Genomic DNA, 13136 nt, shown 5'->3' on the forward strand with positions numbered 1-13136 from the left:
ACTTCCCACCTCTCTTTACCCTTCTCCTTCCTTAACCTATCAAGATCTCCCCTGGCCTTGTCTAACTCAGCCTGAAGGGCAGAAATTTTCCCCTCCTGTTCTAGTATCTTCCTATCTCTACTACAAATCCTACAAAACCACTGATGAGTCTCATTTACTTCCCCTATTCCCACGCCACTACAGTCACCCACATGGAAAAAAACTACAGCACCCACCACACCAAAGCCCCGACCTAATAATTCTACGGCAAGTCAATCACCTTTCACTCACGATAAACGTAATAGTTTATTAAGAATAAGCCAGTTAAATTACAGATAAACACGAAAATATGGTTACACAAATTTGGCCTATACGCAACTGTGTGTAAACAAAAACAAAAGTGCAAAGTTTCTGAAACAACAACTTAAACTTTACGCTACTTTCTGGAAATGCTAGTTAAATAATGAAGAGGTAAGCTAAGTTAAACTGCTGGAGAGAGCAAGGAACAACTAAACGAAATTCTATGGATTTGCTGCAGCAGAACGTATACAGAAAATACGACTGTACGGTCTTTTCGCGTTTTCTGCTATATTACGTAAAGAAAAATTAAACCTTTAAAGGTACACTAATACACCTATTTACCACGTAATCAGTACTAATCTATATGTTTTATAGTCTAAAATGACTTATCTTTACGAGAACAACAAAACTCGCGCTAGTCGCCTGGCTGCAGGGCTGCCAACCCTGTGTCTGTCGACGACACATGACTCCGTGCAGTGCGCTTCTGCTCTGACATTGACTAGCCATCATTACTCATTTAAATATGGGGAGACTGCGACATTGTTCACATTTTGTATCTGCGCAACGAGTGGTCTAATGTTTGCAAACTTAGCTTACCACTTAGCGCGCAAATGGACAATACCTCTGAAATGTCTTCTCAAGCCCAGGGTGTTAAACAGACATTCTATATAAATATGAACCTGGCCCTTTAAGTCAGCTATTATATCATGCGCAGATCGTAACAAAAATCATTACAAATGCTGTTATCACTTAATTAGAATGCATGAATTATTTAAAGCGAAAGTCTGGGGTCTATACTAGAAATACAAAACAGCTATTCCCTGTTTTGTTCTACATATAATTTATCAACTGAGCTTTCAGGGGTCAAGTGATACACAACAATCATGTTCAATGGCTTTCAGCACTCAATAACAAAATATTTAACTCTTGGACTTTCGAATTGACGAGTATTGAAATCGTTATGTCTACATACGAAAAAAAAATTTCGCATGTAAGAATGATTAATATCTTCATTAGCGCATTTATATTTACGATGTCTTAGCTCGTCAATGCACTGAGTTGGTGGAGAATAAATTTACTTTTTGAACTAATGAAAAAACTCTCATGTACTCAATGTGAGGGTAGGTTAGTATCCTAGCTTTTCATATTCAATGGTAAAAGCATACGCAAGATGGAGTGAGCAAAATCTCGACTCAACATTTACTGTGGCCTAATGTGCAATGGTACTTTACCAAGCCACATCTACAGTGGCGTTGTCTCTGTGCTGGATCTGGAACGCTAATTCCCTACTTTGGCCTTGATTGAATTCACTCAGTCTCAACTTTCTAGCATTCCGTAGAACGTTAATTTTTCCCTAGTTGAAATAATGGCTATTGCACAAACACTAGGGGTTGGAGCGATGTGCCCTATTTCTTTGCTCGCAAAAATTCCCACAGGAATAATTAACAACCTCTTCGCAATCTGTCGCCACGATACGTGAAGCAAATCATCCACACTTAGCAGAAAGAAAAGCTCTCAGCGCCCTCGCTATTTTCCACAAACTTGTACAGTCTGCCATGAGACGAGAGAGATATCTAGAAATTTCAGTTCTCAAAATGTTTCTGTATAGTGGGGATCTCCCCACCGCGTCGCATCTGCGTCGCCCAGTATGGCTTCACCCAATCGCTGTCTCTCTAGAGGTAAATATTATTTTTCTTGCTGGGTCGCCACCTAGACCTGTTAAAGCCGTGCAGCCATTTGCCCTCGGTCCCAGCTGTATTTACGTTAAAACGAATAATGTATCCTTCTGGCATTATCGCCTTCTGCGCTGAAGCTCGCATTTCTCTTGGCAAGTATGGTTTTCCGATGCCATTAACCACCTGCTCGGTTCATCTCCAAAATGCGTTTCACTTTAACTTATTTATTCATGCCCCTATCCATATTGGTAGATATTGTTTTGCTAGTTTTCAGCATTTGAGATTACTTCAATTGCCATTTGTTGATATGATATAATTATTATTTTATGAGGATGTCATACTATATCGCAGTGTCGTTTTGGATCAAGGTCATGTAAGGTCTGTAAAGCCTGAGCACCTTACAATTTAACATAAAAATAGCTTCCTTCTACAGAGAAGTTGTGTAATTTATGGAAATACCACAAGGACTAGGAGACAAGTTATATAACACATTCCTAGAATTTGTATCTCAGAACTCGATGGACCCTGCAGCAGGAGGAAGAGATTAGTGTTTAGCGTCCCGTCGACAACGAGGTCATTAGAGATGGAGCACAAGCTTTGATTAGGAAAGGTTGAAGAAGAAAAGTGGCAATTCCCTTTTCAAAGGAACCATTCTGGAATTTGCTTTGGGCGATTTATGGAAATTACGAAAAAGCCTAAATCAGAATTGCTGGAGACAGGATTGAACTGTTGTGAGTCCAGCATGCTAAAAACTGTGCCGCTGCATTCGGTGATTGCTGCAGCAAGCTGCAGGCTGTTTGATGACTCGAGGTGGAGAACCACTGTTCCAGATGCGATGCTGGAGTGGGATGAGCGCACGTTTAGCCACATGCAATGAAAACACACACACATACAGGACGAGCAGTGCAGTAGTTGTAGAGAGCACACCAAAATGAAGGTGTCGAGATTTTTTTCATTGGGTAGTGGGATGACATATCAGAATGCCTGCACATTGCACTACCAGCAACTAGGAAGGAAGCAGATTTGCACGTGCTCTCTGCTCGAATGGACTTTTGTAATTTAACGTGATTTTCTTATGTTGTCTCTCAAGATATTACAGTTCATTTAAGACCCGTGGCTCGATGCCACCCTGAGGCCGCCTATGCCCTACGTGCCAAGTGTAAGATGTGTTCTTCGTTCCAGACATTCAAAGTGAGTGTTATTGTTTACACACTGGCCCACCCACGTGAATGCATAGTGGCAGTAGCCCACCAGCCGTTAGTCACAGAGCAGAGGCCATAAGGAGCACATCACAGCAGGACTCTTCAGTACGCTATGTTGCATAATATGGTGTGGAGTTTGTTTAAAACCTAACAGCTGTTACGGTTGTTCAAACTTCATGTATAGGTATCACTTATGATGTTATTGCCGGCTGGTATGAGAACAAGCTCCCTTAAAGCTTATATCACAGGCGTTGGAACTAAAGTGTCATGATAGTGATGTCATTGTGTTTTTAATGCACTAATAATGTAGAACAGAGTTCATTAGCACGAAACATATAGCTGGTATGTAGTGATAGTGTATTTGTTGCACTGTGCTAATTGTTAAACATTATAATATTGGGGTAACAGTGTGCTCCGTTAAATAGGGTACTGTAGCAGTAATTGTGAAACATTCATAGTCCTCTATTTATGTGTGTCTTTTGCAAAAACGTGTAACCGATTTATTGAATACTGAACATTAATCGAAAAATTCCAATGAATTGCCTCAAACTTGTAAGTAGCATAATATGTGGAGTGCCTGCACAGTATTGCCTATGATGATAGATATTAAGGGTTCATAGTACTGTATACATCTGTGTCTTCTATAAAAGTGGCAGAAAATCAGCGGTTAAAAAATAGCCCCAAAAGATTAAGTAGAGTCACACGCTAACAAAGCTGCTGAAAATGGCACTAGGCACGAAACTCCACAGGATATTGAGAATATTATTTGCTGTTGATCAGCCAATGTGTCATGGTCATGGAGCTACGTACCTACAAGAGTGTTGGGGGTGTTTGAGGCGGGGGGGGGGGGGGGGGGGGGAAGACGTGGCACCAATAGGAATACACTACATGAGTGGGGGAGGGAGGCCTCGTTTTCTTGGTCATAAATTGTGGCAATTAAGATTAGATTAAAAGAATTTGGCCATTAAGTAAGACTTATATAAACAAAAATTAGAGCACAAGTAAACTTCTGTTTCCATTTCGCTAAAAGCATTTGGTTGCCATTTCGTTTATATATAAGATCAGAGACAAGTGGGCGGTTTGTTCATATTAGGATCACTAAGCTAAAGGCATTCAGTCATTTATTTGGTCTTAAATAAACAAAATAAGAGTGAATATTAGCAGTTACATTAGGGTCATAAATTACTGTGATGATTGCTATTCCAGAGTAGTATTGTGTATTTTTTGTGTCAGGGTCAGTTACGAATATGGGAAGAAAAAAAGAGGTTTATGCACTGTTTCGTAGAATAGTACTTCTTTCAAACAGCGTCACAGAAGTAGCGGACCTTAACATCCCCTTCTGAAGGAAACACTTCCATCAAAAGTATTACGTGCCTGCATTCATGAAGACACTGTAAAGAGGTTTGGGATTCAGATCTGTACATTGATGTATGTTCCGTCCACTCTCTGATCCATTAGTTTCTTTTCTCGTGTTTTTCTGCAATTCCAAAAATATGTCTCTCTATCACTTGCTGACTAACCCCCAGTTTACGTAACAAATTCTCTCTCTGATTACAGAGCATAGTCAGTCAGGATAAACACGATAGTGTCTTACAGGATTGATACACCTCAGTGGTGATAATTAGTATAATTAATGACTCGTCAACAAACGTTTTTAATAACAGCTTACAAGTCGTGACATGGGATGAAATTTATAATGAACCAAATGCTGACATAAATTTTAATATATTCTATGGTCAATTCTCATCATTATTTCAAAATAGCTTTCCACATAAGCTAATCAGAAAAGACAATAAACATCTGTGTAAAAGAACCAATAATCACTAAAATTATTAAACCATCTTGTGAAGGGAATAGCAGAATGTATACATTGGCAAGAACAAGTAGAGATCCTACAGTTGGGCCATACTCCAAATTTATTCTAAGTTACTAAGATAATTCATTGAAAATCAAGGAAGATGCACATTATGCCAGACATCAGTAATTCTCACAACAGACTTCAGACTAAATGGAATGGAATGAAACGAGACCCAGAATAACTGGTCAAGAAAGAGTATAACTTCAGTGTCGAATTAATTTTGAGGGCTATAAATGATGTGTCACAAGAAGCAAACGTGATTAATAATCATTTCTTAAATATCTCCGAAACTGCACAGACGAACAGTTCAAGAGCAGAATCAGAATATTGAAAAAGAATCTTTTATTAAATTCAGTCATATGAATGATCACCAAGATCTCCCACTGAAATTAAGAAAATTATATATTCTCTCATTAACATAAGGTATTCTGGATTTGATGGTGTTTCCAACAGAATACTAGAGATTACTTCCCTTATAATAAACCTTGTTTTACCTCATATTTGTAATGCATCACTAATTCAAGCAATTTTTTTCTGAGAGATTAAACTACTCCGTTGTTAAACACCTCTATAAGAAATGTGACAGGTGACTAAAGCTACCGACCTATTTCCATACTGAGATAATTTTCCAAAATTTATAAGAAGCTTGTGTGTTCTAGAAGAACATCCTGCCTGAGAACCAATAATATCCTCAGTAAACGATCTTTTTGATTTCATTTGATTCCATTTACACGTAAAAGGTATATACACAGTGTACATTAATTCAAATTTTGTAACAAAATATTATATTGAACCAGGGATGGTCACATATAGTATCCATTTTGTAGTAGCGTCGCTACTCAACAGTGATCAGTGATTCAGGGTGCTATGGGTAATGTTGTAGAGTAACTTTAGATAGGGAGATGTGTGGAGGACTCTCAAGTGTAAAGATGTGTTGCAGCTGAGGTGTGCTAGATTTATACTTACTCACTACAGACGGTAATGATTCCTTTATCTGCAAGCTACTATGATGTTTGCTAACAGTAAAAGGAATCTCAACAGAAGAGAAAATAATTAAGGTAAAGATAGTTGTTTTGCTACCAGCGCAACGCACGTATTCTTAACTGATAATTGAGACAATGTATAACACTCACTTCCAATGATTTATTAAAGCAAATTTTGAAAGAGACAAAATATAGGTTTTAAAGTTAGTGCCACATTGTTACTCACCCCAAGTTAATACCAGCCAAAAATGACATGGGTCATTTTTGAATAACTATTTTTTTCAAGAAGTTATTGTCTCAGTCGTATTCGAGTTAATTAAAATGTATGCTAAGTAAGAGCCTTGCGCAATAGCTATTTTCTAACTATAAAATTTAAGGTACTAGCAGAAAGCAGTGCGAAGAGCGCTATCATTGCTCAGATGAAGGTAAGAAATTTTGTTATTTCCGGGATAGCAGTCATTAAGCACACTGACCATTATTTTCAAATTGATCAAGTTTTGTTTTATTGCCAGGACGATTCCAAACGAATAGTGTTGCATCAGATTCAGTTTTTGTCTTATGTAAATTCAAGCAGTTTTGCTTTGGTTTAAAGTTATTGACTACTTACATTCCTGCAGGTAAATAAATTTTGTATTCTCCCAGTCAGAAAATTTCAGTACAGGACATGGCGCATAGGCGACGAGATAAAATACACGTTCACATGCCATTCCCATACTAACAGTTGTGTTTCAGACTATTGTCAATAATGTAATTTCATTCATATTTCAAACGTACATGTGTCTCACTCTCGTCCACCAAATTTTATAACCATTAAATATCAAAATGGCTCCGGTTGGTACTGCCTGTGACCCCTCTAAGGCATCTGACAGTCTGAATCACAAAATCCCCCGAGATATATTGTAGGTTTATGGAACTGAAGATATAGCCAACCAATAAATAATGGTATACCTTACGAAAAAAAATTCAGAAACTTTTACTTGGTAAATCAGACGGTATAATCTGGGCAGGTTCTTCTGGCTGGGGAGGAGTCATGCACGGGGTTTCCCAAGGCCCAGTCTTAGGACTGCCGTTGTTCCTTATACATGTAAACGATCTTCCATCGAATACACACCAAACAGAATTAGTTCTTTTTGCAGACGACAATAATATTGTAATAATTTCAAGCAGATATACAGCAACAGAGGAAATAGAAAACAATGTTCTTAAGAGTATCATTGACTGCTGTTGTACAAATGGTCTCACTCTCCCTTTCAGAAATACACAACATACTCAGTTTTGCCCATCAAAAAGTAGTACACCAATGATAACTGTAACACACTGTGAATAAATAATAAACAGGGCTGAAACACCAAAATTCTTACATACCTCTATTGATCAGAATTTAAAGTGGAAAGAGCACGTTTTCTAACTCCTAAAACGACTTAGTTCAGCTATATTTGAACTTGGAATCACGGACTGTATGAATCAAAAAAATTTCTGAGATAAACCGCGGTTTTATGGAACTGGATCTCGGTGACATACAAATCAGTAATCTGATATATTTTTTCTATTTTCATTCAATAAATTTACATGCAATAGTATTCTAGGGTAAATCATCTTTAAGAGACCATCTCCATTGCTCAATCACAAGCTGTAAGAATAATAGGTGTTGATCATCAACAGTTCTCTTGTAGACATTCGCGTAAGGAGTTGCAAATTTTGACTGCTGTTCGAAAGATGACGACGTATCAGAACACGATTTCCGACCTAGTGTAACAAAGAAGGTGATTCACCGCACCAGGTGATATGATTTCATTGATTCACGATCCGATCTCGATGATGACGTGCCCACTGCGACAGTGATTGACGACTGGGCCAACAAGGAAACACGTAGGAGTCGTCTGTTGCGGACCCCCATGTCCAGGAATGTGCTCTTAACAGTGTACTCTGAAACACTTGTAATATACACTGTACGTGCGTGGACGTCCAACGTCTAATCACCTACTCGTGGTTTCACCGTCCTTCAACCACTTTCAATAGATGATAATACCAGTTTGGACGAAGAAGGCATCTGCACTGGATGACCATTAACTGGCTCCAAGGCACATATAGTCATATGTGTGGTGTCTGTTTTTCCGGATACCACACATATAAATCTTCCCTTTTGTGAAAGTACCTTTCGTGAATTGATTTCCCCATTTGGGGCTTTTATCGTTGTTAAAATGATTCGCCATTCGACTCTGCTCCTCTTCTATTCCTTCCTAACAGTGTCAAGTGCCGCAACGCCACTAAGCGGCATTAATTCACTCGGCAGGCAGTGTGTTGTGGGTCATCAGTGTATCTAAAACGATACTGGTACTTACTCTACCGAAAAAGTACAAAAACATGTATTTTCACATTTTAAAACGAAATATTTTAATCTTCAGTCGCAAAGTTTCTGTTCCACCCAGATATGTGTACGTAAGTTACAAAAAGACTTCAACGCTGCAAAATGGTGCAAGGTTCGTGGTAACTAGTGCTTCGGGCTGCGTGGGAGTTCACCTGCAGTCCACAGCGGAACAAGCATCATTTGTCACTGAGAGTCACTCAGTCCGTTAGTTAGTGTCGGGATGTTCGCTACCAGCTCTTCGACTCGACGCGTCAACATGAGGTTATAGTGCTCCTTCATGGTTCTACTGCATCTTCTTGGCGAATCTTGTCTTAGAAAATAACACAGCGGTCAAAACATAAGCTTTATATTGCTTTATTGTCAATACTGGACATAATAGTAAACTAATCTAATTTTATTATGTCACGTACAGTAAAAATAAAACAAACATAAAGAAGATAAACACTTTTACACTTGATAAATAAATACAAAAAAAGATGAAAACCAATAAAATGTACCACAAGAATCATTACAGTTTGTCCTCACTGTCATCTTATGTAACTCATTGTTTATAAACTAACTAGTCCTCCCAGTAATTGTGTATACTTTTGAGTGGCCTTATGCATACAGTACTCCTCACCAAATTGTTGGGACAAACCTGTGGGATATTGTGCTAATCCTACACAACTTCGTGTATGATGCCCTATCAGGTTTCTGGCAGGACAGGACGATTGCAGACTGCTCGGTTTAGCATGACCTATACCGTCTCACTGCTGTTGAGAGGCTATTCGATCCAACTGATTCTGTGTTCCACTATGGAAGTGCCCACTAGAGTGCGATGATGGGAGCGTGCGTTGTCGTCCACCAGCCCGAATTCTGCTCCGCTGGAGCCATAATGCGTCCAAGGATGTCCTCCCGATACTTCACAACAGTCATTCTCCCACGTATTGGCACAACGGGTGTACTGAGGCCATAGATGATTGCACAGCAAAACATGTCTGAGCTGCCTTGACAGGAGATGGGGGCCTACAATACAGTTAGGATATAAACGTTGTCCTCGTTGCCTCCACACGCGAATACCAGTGTTGTCATAAGGGTCTCATTAGAAACGAACTTGAGCCCAATGGAACCTGGTCCGCTAAGGGTGGTTTCGTGCCCATGTAATACGAGCCCCTCTGCAAACCCGACCTAGGGGAGGAGCCTTGACATGTCTCGTGACAAGTAATACCTGCTCACGGAGCCTATTTAGTTGACAACTGAGCTCCTGTAGTTGTTTAAAATTGCCGTCTTAGAAGTGCAGCGTTGTGTTCAGGGTTTCCGATTACTGTTATATGCAGATATCGGTCCTTCACTGCTGTAGTTTTTCTTTCGTGGCTACTTCGTGACGATCCTCAACTAATCCTGTCGCTAGAAACTCGTTCCAGGTTCTAGAGACATCACTTTGGCTCACAACAACATTCATTTCTGCACCACTGGATTTGCTATGTAGAGGCTGTGTTCGTACGTTGTTGTTGTCCGAAACTATCCCGAAGCAACACATTTGTTGTAAAGAGACACAGCACAAGTACTGCAATTTTTACAGGTAACACGGCTGCCAGAGGCCGCATGTATTGCTCCCTCACTGTAGAAATGAGGACTGTTTCCGCTAGAATAACGTTACACACAAACCAATGCAGTGAAATCATAACGTATTTCTGGATCACAACGTCCACTGTTAAAGTTTCGGCAATATTTTGAGCACTGTATAATTGGAAGGTGTCACTCCATTACAGATCGTTAATGATATTAATTTAACTTTGTTCAAGACCTTAGTGAAAGGGGAGGTGTGGTCCAGGGAATCGAGACAACCCCAATCGCGTAAATGAAATTACACGCGACCTAGTTGTCGTGCGGTGAAACTGAAACATATATTGATTTTCAGTCACACGACGAGAAATGGATACGCACTATCGATAGTCCGCAAGACGAACGATAGATTTAAACTACCTATACATCCATAGTACTATCAACGATCCCTGTTTTAACCAAGACCAATTGTTGGCCTTGCCTGAGTTCAGTTGTTGGTTTATTTATCAGGTCAGTACTCACTTGGTGCTGAATTTATTGTAAGTGCTACCGCTTGCTGTTTTTATGTTGTGAGCAGTTGTGTTAGTTTGTAGTTCTGTATAAGTTTGTTAAAAAAAAAAGAAGAAAATTTATTTTGATTCAGCAGCTAGCGCTATGCTAAGTTAAAAATATGTACGCACTATTGCAATACCCTAATCAGGTACCTGTAGCAGTTCAATTTTAGCACTGCATTCGTTATTTGGAGGTTTGTAGAACTTTGGCGTCGTAATATTTTTGTATTTCACAATGCTGCGGAGCGGTAAATATCACTACAAATAACATTAAAGTAAAAACAGGACACACAAATGAACTTGGATTTGTATGTGTCGCCCAGAAATCGTGTTGTTCAACGAAAATATCGCCCAAACTGCGATGGTTGAATTTTTTTTTAATTGTTGAACATACTCAACATTCTGTCATTAGTAGCGTTGCTTAATTACGAAAACTTGTTCCGAAACGTAACAATACGGAGGGGTTTGTGGAGAGCGGAAAGTACACTCGATGAGACCACATTTCACCGTTAGTTCGCTTCTAAAAGATTTTTTCCGCTTGCTGCTTGAATGCGTCCGAGCCGATGGCGCTCTGCATCCCTCCATCCTTCTTTCGCCAAAACCTATTGATGCTCTTATAATACGATAATAACTGAAGCCAGCAATTAAACTAATAATTTAATCTTAAAACATACATTCACTCATGCGCTGTCAGATGACTAAACATGCAATGTCAGACTTTAGTCTCTTACTGTGGTGGTTTTTTTTTTTATTTTTTTTTTTTTACCCTACAACCATGAATCACGGGCAAAAATTGTCCGTGAACATCAGGGAATAACTACTGCTGGAAAAGTAAAAAGTATATGTGAATCATTAAAGAATTTTTCACTTCTGAAATAGTACAGAGAAGTGTAGACCACACAAATGAAAATGCTGAAAGGAAAGACGTATCTCGCGCTAGTGATTCTGAAGTATTTGCTTTGATAAGAATTTGAATTGTAGTGGGAATTTACCCAGATATCATTATTTCTTTATCTGAATTATGATCAAATTATTGGGAAGAAATTTATTGAGGAATTATGAGTAAGACAAGAGCATATTAGATACTGAAAATTCTTACCTTTGATGATAAAGACATCAGGGCAGAAAGACATGTAAGTGAAAAATATGCGCCGCTGCGTGCAGTGTTTTAAAAACTGAATGGCATATTCCCAAGGCACTTCATAATTGGACATCTCAATTCAACCGATGAAATGATTTTTCTTTTCTGTGGTCGTTGAACTTTTAAAGTTTTCCTCAAAGACAAACCTGGAAAATAATGTATATTTGTTACTCTTAGCAGTGCAACTAATCTAAACATAACAAAACTGGAAGTATATGCTGGAGTCTGTGAACGAGGTCATCTTGAGATTGTGAAGAGACTGGTGGATCCTATAAAGAATATAGGCCACAATATCACAACTGACCGTTCCTCCACCTCCGTGGAATTGGCGGTCATTCTGTATGAACATTACAGGCCCTCATTGGCTGGGACTCTCACGTACAGAAAACACATACTGCAAAAACTTAAGACGAGAGCTGGCAGAGAACTGTATTCCTCCAAATTTGCATTCACAGATCCATCTATTAAGAAGCCTCCAGTAGCAATTGACTCTTACTTCACAAAGCAAAAATAAAAAAAAAATCAGTTGATCTTGTCAACACTACATCGTGATGAGGGAGTAGATGTTGATACACCAAAAAAGAAAACCCATACAAACCTATACTATAATTCCACTAAGTGAGGAATGGATGCAATGGATCAAATGGCTAGGACATACTCTACAAAAAGGATTACGAGAAGAGGCCCACTATCAGTGTTCTACAGCCAACCTGACGTAGCTGCAGTAAACTCATACACACTGTTGAAGTTGAATGTGCCTAAGTGGAACGAAGGGAAATCAGACGATAGAAAACTATATCTCCATGAAAAAGGAGTTGAAGTTTTGGAACCTTATGTAGAAGAGCTATCCGAGGATTTTAAAGGACTCTAGTTGAAAATTATTTGCGAGATGGGAGAGATCCTTGGAAAGAAACTAGAAGCAACCAAAATTGCTGCAAATGAGGAACCACCTGGGAAAGCAAGATGCTACATATGTTTGAGAATGCAAGTAAAAAGAGAGCCAGAGACAACATCACGAAAACCAAGGTAACATGTGGAAGATGTGGTCTCCATCTCTGTACGTGTTTGAAGAATGGAAGTGGCCAGAGAGTCAGAGACAACATCACGAAAACCAAGTTCACATGTGCAAGCTATGGTCTCTATCTACGTAAGTGTCATTCAGAATCAACCATTCTGTGTGCATGAGATAAATGTCATTTGAAAATGAGAGTATTCTCGTCATGTGAAGAGGGTTTTTTGAAAGTTTTTGATGTAATATAACCCATATTTGTGCAAATATTTTTATTTGTGCTTACGAAACTTTCCATCAAGTATAAAACTGTATTATTTAGTTATTAGATCAAAGAGTGCGTAGAAACTTTTGAGCAGCCTGTGTATTCAAGAACAGACATTATGTTTTTAGTTTATACAAACTGTCATTATCCAGGATTTGACCACTGCTGCTTGTTATATTCACCATACGTGTTCAAAAAGTGGAGTTTTTAGTTATGTTGGCACTATTTCCTGTAAACTCATTTCACATCTGAAACAACA

This window comes from Schistocerca cancellata, chromosome 4 (genome assembly GCF_023864275.1).
Source record: "Schistocerca cancellata isolate TAMUIC-IGC-003103 chromosome 4, iqSchCanc2.1, whole genome shotgun sequence".
Classification (NCBI taxonomy): domain Eukaryota; kingdom Metazoa; phylum Arthropoda; class Insecta; order Orthoptera; family Acrididae; genus Schistocerca; species Schistocerca cancellata.